Consider the following 7,488-nt stretch of genomic DNA (forward strand, 5'->3'; position numbering starts at 1 on the left):
TTGGTGCTGTTGTATTTTCAATAAATACATTATTGTATCTTGATGTATTCTTAAGCACTCTATTACCTCCTGGTAGATGTGATCAGAAAATGGACTTATCTTTTCACTTCTCTTACTACTCAACTCAGACTGTTTGTAGCAGGTGTTGGTTGTTTATGCTGTTTTGGTGTATAGCAGCTGGTATTGGTTCTTACCCAGATGGTAGGCTATTAGAGAGTATGATAGTAACTTGGCTGTATGACCACAATTGATGTCTATTTTTCGGTGAGGTAAAGAAAGAAAGAGCTCCCACAAGGTGAAATGGGGACCAAAAAAACAGACTGGAGGACACTAAAGTCTAAAATTGTCCCCCGCAAAACACAATGTAGCCAAATATGAATAACACTTTAATGCCAATTTTTTGGCTTCTTGCCTTTAAGACTGCCAGAGAAATTTCAAGATTTTCCCATTGCACCTCATGATGTAACTAACGATTTTGTTTTGGCCTTTTACTTTTTCTTTTTTTTTAGTCTCTCTCAACTCTCCTCAAACCTGTTGAGGTGTTTCTCCTAGTGACCTGAGCTATTTTTGAAGACACTCCCATGTTCAGTTCTTCCTGTTTACTCCTTCCCCTTCTTTAATTCTGTGCCAGTGATCTTTGTTGGGCAGCTCTATGTGCATGCATAATAGCACCTTCCTGGGGGGGGGGGGTGTATACTCATGCAGGCACACCTTCTAGTACCCAGAGTGGATTTAAGCAGACAGAAGAAGATAAAATAACACAATAAAAAATATTTGCACCTTTATCTTTGACAATGAGTCAGAACTCTGTGGCAGGAGTGTTCTCTTGATCTTGTGTCTGTTCCATCTGAGTCAAAATGGCTGCACTGGAGCTTGTTCACAACCACAAATCAGAGAACACCACTTTGCTTGCTTCTGCTCCAAATCACACTCATGGTAAGCCTTTGATCCTCCTAAATATCCCTTTATATGAAGTTCAGCGTTCTGGGACTATCCTTTGATCTGGGTTCATCTAGTATTCCATGTTATTACTGGTTGAAGTCTGTACTGCCCTTCTCCTTAATCTGCCATCAAGCCCATTTCAGCTTGCTAATACCTAGGAGATCAATGCTTATGCATTCCATTTAATTTTTGACAACTTACAATTTTCCTAGATTTATACTTCATACAATCCATGTTCCCAATATTAATGGATGCTTATAGCTGTTTCTCTTAGTTTTGAGTTGTAATCCATCAGCAAATGAAAGACTCAGGTCTTTACTTCATTCATACTATCACAGTCAACTCTACTTTGAGGAGGCAGTTTTTCTCCAGTCACATTTTGAGTGCCTTCCAACCTGAAGGGCTCATCTTCTGGCAAAATATCTAACAATATTCTGATGATCTTCATCATGTTTCAATATTCCATAATCTGGTGATGACAGTGTTCCACTACTATTCATTAGGTTTTCAGTGACTAAATATTCGGAAGCAGTCTGTCTCTCCTTCTTCATAGTCCTGTCTTTTTCAGGAAGCTCAGCTGAAACCTATTCACTCGGGGTGATCCTGCTGGTATTTAAAATATCCATGGCACAGCTTCCAAATTCACAGCAATACACAAGCCACCAAAGTACAACAAACTGACAGACGAGTTGTGGGAGTCATAACTAGATGGCATCTAACAAGGACAACAACATTTCTATTATGATCTTAGAACCTATTTTTTTAAATGTACTTATTATCTATATCACTGAAGTAGAGTTCTAACTGTACTTGAGTTAATTTTCCTATTAAATGTTGGACATTTTAAATCTGGGAATTTTTAATTGCTAATCAAATCTATCCTAAATATGTTTATGAAGAACAGCCTAAACATCATCCAACCCTCCAACATTTTTTCACTACTAATGATGTCTTGAAGCAGGAGTAGGAAGCAGGGTGAAAAAAAAAAAAAAGGAGGGGAAGCAGCATAGAAAATCTTGTTCTGAATGAATATAAATTCTTGTTCACAAATCTAGGCGTGTTTGTAATTTTGCTTTCTGTATTCCCCCAAATAGACCACGATACTTAAGTGCTGTTCTTGTAAGGAAATGCATTCTGATTTTCTCTCACCCGACTTTGAGGTAGCTAGTTGGAACATAACCTACTTGTAAATTATAAGATTCCAATATTTAATTTTGTACTTAAGAAAAAGAACATCCAAGAGAGTTTCCCATTATTGTACCTTCAATTTGACATATAAAGACTATAAATTATTTGGCTTAGGAAAATCTAATCATAAGAGAATGAAGAACACTCATGTATGCTGAGTAAGTTGTTTTACTGTAGTTGTAGTATTTACTATATACTGTATAAATGAAAATGAACACAATGCATGTGTGTTCAGGATAATTGTCTGAGTCTATAGCTCTGAGTCTATAGCTGATTCTGTTCACAGTAAAAAGTAATGATGAAGCACTTTTGGTACACAACTTGTGCCAGTTACTTATAATACCAGTTATTATAAAGCTCAAGTGCTTTAGTAACTGCCTAAAAGCATAGAAAAATTTTAGAAATATGAAATAATACCATACTTTTGGAATAAAATAATTCTTTAATATAAAGCATTCAGCATAGAAATAGAAAAGAACTTTGAGATTTACAAGCTCAAGTTTATTTGAAAAACAAAAATCACACATACATTTTCCTTTTAGAAAAGGTTTGTTGTTGTTGAGTACTGTCATGTTGGTTCCAGAAGTGGCTGATGAGTTTGAACTGCTGAACTTATGGTTCAAACTAACTTTGTGGTCTAGTGCTTATCCTATAGCACCACACTAGGATAGGTAGACCATATAAATACGTTGTGCTTTATTTATTTATTTATTCACTTAGATGATAACTTCTATTTTTCTTTAAACTCAGCTTTTCAGAGAAAAAGGCATCCACTATGCTATGTATTAAAAACAAAACAAAACATTTGTTTATCTTCAACTGTACATGAACACATACTTTAATAACAGAATATTAGATCATTTAACAGAAATAGTGATCAAATTGTGAAAATATGTTTTGTTATGAGGAATGTTCTAAAAACAAAAATAAAGAAGCAGAATAACAGAAAAGTATCAGAGGACTTGTGAGTTTGAGTTTGAAAAGTGTTTGATGCATGTTAAACCTATCTTCACTGTTATATTTAGAAAAATCTAGCTGTGGGAATTTGTATGAGTGTTCACTCAAAAATTTCTTGCACCAACTCTGACAGAGAGTTTTATTTTTATCCTACCCACTTCAGCTTGGAGAGCACTCTTTTGCAGTTTCAGATATTACTGATTCAGAAATTTTAGCTGAGTTTATGGATTTCATCAAGCCAACTCCATTTGGATAAAATAAAATCCTAGGAATAGGTTCACAATACTGTTTTTACCTTTCTAACCTAGATCAATTTGGTCAAAAGGAATCTTGTTCTCATCATAAGTTATTCATTGTTGGTTCTTCCTATTTACCTTGTTTTGAATGAATGTATTTCCATAAATGTGTTCTTGGTGATTTTCAGTCCAAACTATTGTTTTAGTTGCTATGCACAACCAAGTCAGTTCTTACTGATGGCGACCTTATGTACTGAGTCAGGGAGAAAAGGAGATCCAAAAAATAGATAAAAACTTAGGTCACTTTCTAATTAAAATATCATCTAATTCTTGAGAAACTATGAGGACTGTGTCTCCCTCTACCCCTTTTTGCCTGGACAATTATAAAGATGAGCAGGACTTGACCAGTGCACATAGCCAAGCAGGCAGATCCTGAAACTAATGAGATAAGAATGTTGTGTGGGTGTAATAAACTTAAAATAAATACAGTATCTTATAGCAGTGACCAGCTTACAGAATAGTCTTTGAAGCAAAGCAACAGTGTCTCCAGCCCTGATTGCTGCAAAGAATGTGAACACAGCTCCTGGTTCAAACTGCACTGCAGATACAGGCAGGTGCCAGGGTTGTATTCTTTTACCATATTTATTCAATGTACATGCTTAGCACGTGATCTGAGAAACTGGATTATATAAGGAAAAATGTGGCATCAGGATTGAAGGAAGACTCATTAACAACCTGTAATATGCAGATGATACAACCATATTTTCTGAAAGTGAAGAGGACTTAAAATATTTACTGATGAAGATCAAAGACCACAGCCATCGGTATGGGTTGCATCTCAATGTACAGAAAACAAAAATCCTCATCACTAGACCAATAAACAACATTCATATCAATGGAAAAAAAAATTTTGTCAAAGACTTCATTTTGCTTAGATGAAGCATTAACACTCATGGAAGCAGAATCAAGAAATCAAACAATATATTGCATTCAGCAAATCAGTCACACAAAACCTCTTTAAAGTGATAAAGAGAAAAAAAAAAAATGTCAGTGTGAGGACTAAAGTGTGCCTGACCCAAGCAATGATATTTTCAATAATATCATATGCATGCATGTCGGGGTCTGCTCTCGACATAGTTGTCACGAGTGTTTGGTTCACGAGGAGTGGAGATCCAGTGGCGATAGAGATAGCGAAAGAATACACAGACAAACAGAAGAAGGGAGACAATGAGGCACCCTAAAGCCAGGGTGGATACATCACTGGTGGGCAGGCTTGGGACTACAGGCATCATGGCCTCTGCAGGCAGCAACTCACAGCCCTGCAATCTTTACTGCATGCCTTCCAACCCGTAATGCCCCGCAATCTTTACTCCATGCCTCCCAACCAGCAATGCACAGCAATCTTTACTCCAAGCCTTCCAACCAGTAATGCACACCTGGGGAGGCTTGGGCCTCTGCTTTATTCAGGGGAGGAGCTTCACACCAAGCAGGGAGGGATCTTTACAGAAGAAGAATGGTATTATTCAGACAAGACAATATTTAAGATAAGTTAAGCCAGTAAACTTTACTTAAACCAATATTCCTTTCTTCGTTACTGGGTTTAACTTTCACTTGGATCAAACTGATTGAACCCAGGGTGGTCCGAGGGCATTGTCCCCATTGTCCTTAATCCCGTATTCCCAGAATTTACCACTTCACCCTAAGTGAATATACCCCGGGCAGTTCCTCTCCAGAGCCTCCCTGCTTAATCCCAGCAAACCTGTCCTTGTTCGTCCTCTGAAGAAGTTTTACTGCCTTAGTTCTAGGGGGAAAATCTTGAACTTAGAAACTTAGGGGAATATTGCATTTCTCTGTGGACATCCAGGGCTCATGTTTCGAATTAAATAAATATGATTAAACAATTTGATGAAAAACAATTTGCTATTAACTGCCAAGTGGCTAGATCTGTTACACTCAGGCCTATAGGGCCTCAAACCTCTGCACAGTCTGCAACACATGCAGTAACTGGGCAATGATTATGCAAGACCATAGGAGAATTGATGCTTTTGACTTATGGTGTTGGAGGAGAATATTTAAAATGGCATAACCTGCCAAAAGAACAAACAGATCTGTGTTGAGAGAAATATAGTCAGAGTAGTCCTTGGAAGCCAGGATGGCCAGACTTCATCTCTCATACTTTAGACATATTATAATGAGGGACTAGTCCATGGAGAGTGATATCATGTTTGGTAAAGTGGTTGGTCAGAGAAAAATAGGAATTCTCCCAATGAGATAGGCTGGCACAGTGGTAAAAGAAACTGGCTTGGGCAAGAGATGATTGTGAGGTTGGTGCTGGACCAGGTAGTGTTTTGTTCTGTTGTACATAAGATCATTATGTGTCAGTGTCCACTTGATGGTACCTAACAACAACAACAACAACATTTTACCTAACATGATGTTGTTCTCCAGGGAATGTTTCCTACTAAAAAATATCTAAAGCATGTGAAATAAAGTCTTGCTTTCCTCTCTTCTAAGAAGCATATTGTTGGTACTTCTGCCAAGACAGATTTTTTTTTTTTTAATTATTATTTTGGCAGTCCATGGTTTATTTAAAATTGTTCATCAATGCCATAATTCAAATACAGCTACTATTCATTGTCTTTCTTATTCATTGTCCAGCTTTCACATAAATATGAGATGGTTGAAAATACCATAACTTGGATCAGAATCATCCTAATCCTTAAGGTAATATCTTTATATTTTAACACTTTAAATATGTCTTTTGCAACTACTATATACCTGAGTCCTGGTGTGGCATTGTGGGCTAGTGTGTCAAACTGCAAACTCATTTGAACTGCAAAGTTGGTGGTTCAAGCTCACCAGCTTCTCCTTGGAAACCCTATACAGGGTCACTATGGGTTGGAATTGACTAGACGACACTCAACAACAACAACAACATACCTGATGTAACTCATTTGTTTTCCTCACTGTTGCTTAACTGACATAGAGTTTGGTAATACTCATTCATCTACCCTTTAATGACAGGTATGCAATCTTAAAATTTCTCCCTAACCTCAATATCCTATGGCTATACAGGGTTCACTTGATTGACACTTTAGTAATTAAAATTGAGACCATTCTAATCCTCCACCAATTCCTCACAAACATACATAAAATGATTTCAAGAGTTAGTCTGCATTGATTAGTCAATTATTTTCCAGACATTGTTCATGCTGTTACTGTTCCTAATGCCAGCAAGTCAGTTCTGACTCACAGTGGCCTTTTAGAGGGTTTCTGTGGAGTGGTCAGTGAATTTGAACCACTGACATTGAGGTTCAAACTATACAGCACCACATCAGGAAAATGTAACCTATTTCCTCTATCTACCCTGTCTTTTTCACTCAAATTCCTATGGAGATAGAAATTTCTTAAAGACATATATCCTTGAATATCAACAAAATTCCAAATTCCCTTACCCAAACTCAAATATTAAGAATGAAAAGCAAAGCAAACAAAACAAACAACAACAATTTAAAAAAACTTGCAATGATTAAGAGAATTACTGTAAATTTGTATTTCTCTTTCTTCAGAGAAGACTTGTGTTAAAGAGGAAAAAAATGGGAAACAGAAAAGAGAGATGGAATATTGAGTGGTGATTTGCATGCTAAAAGGAAAGAGGTATAGTATAAAAAATGATGATAACCTTAGTTATTAGGACCAGGTAAGAAATCAAGGGCTTAAGGAGATAAAGTGACTTTTATTGAGTGAATGTCCTCAACCCCAGCCAAACTATCATCTATTTAAAAAATACCTGGATATATGTAAGTGGTTCTTTGTAATAAACAGGAAGTTTATATGCTTTGTGAACCTTGAATGTACAAAAATAAACATTTATTACTATTTGAAGTTGGATTGAGCATATACAGTTTTAATTTTTTCTAATGAGGAATATCTCTTGACTCAAAGCCAATTATGTACTTTGGATACTACTTGAGATATTTTGACTCTTGTGGACTAGTTTTAATTTTCTTCAGACTTGCATATGAGAAATTGATGGTCTGGTCCACATTCTGCACTGGCCTTGTCTGGGCTGATAATAGAGGTCATTTCCACCTTCTCTTTATATAAATGCAGTTAATTTGATTTCTATATATTCCATCTGAGGCCTGGTATGATGTCCTTAGAT

Source organism: Chrysochloris asiatica, unplaced genomic scaffold (genome assembly GCF_000296735.1).
Source record: "Chrysochloris asiatica unplaced genomic scaffold, ChrAsi1.0 scaffold00473, whole genome shotgun sequence".
Lineage (NCBI taxonomy): Eukaryota > Metazoa > Chordata > Mammalia > Afrosoricida > Chrysochloridae > Chrysochloris > Chrysochloris asiatica.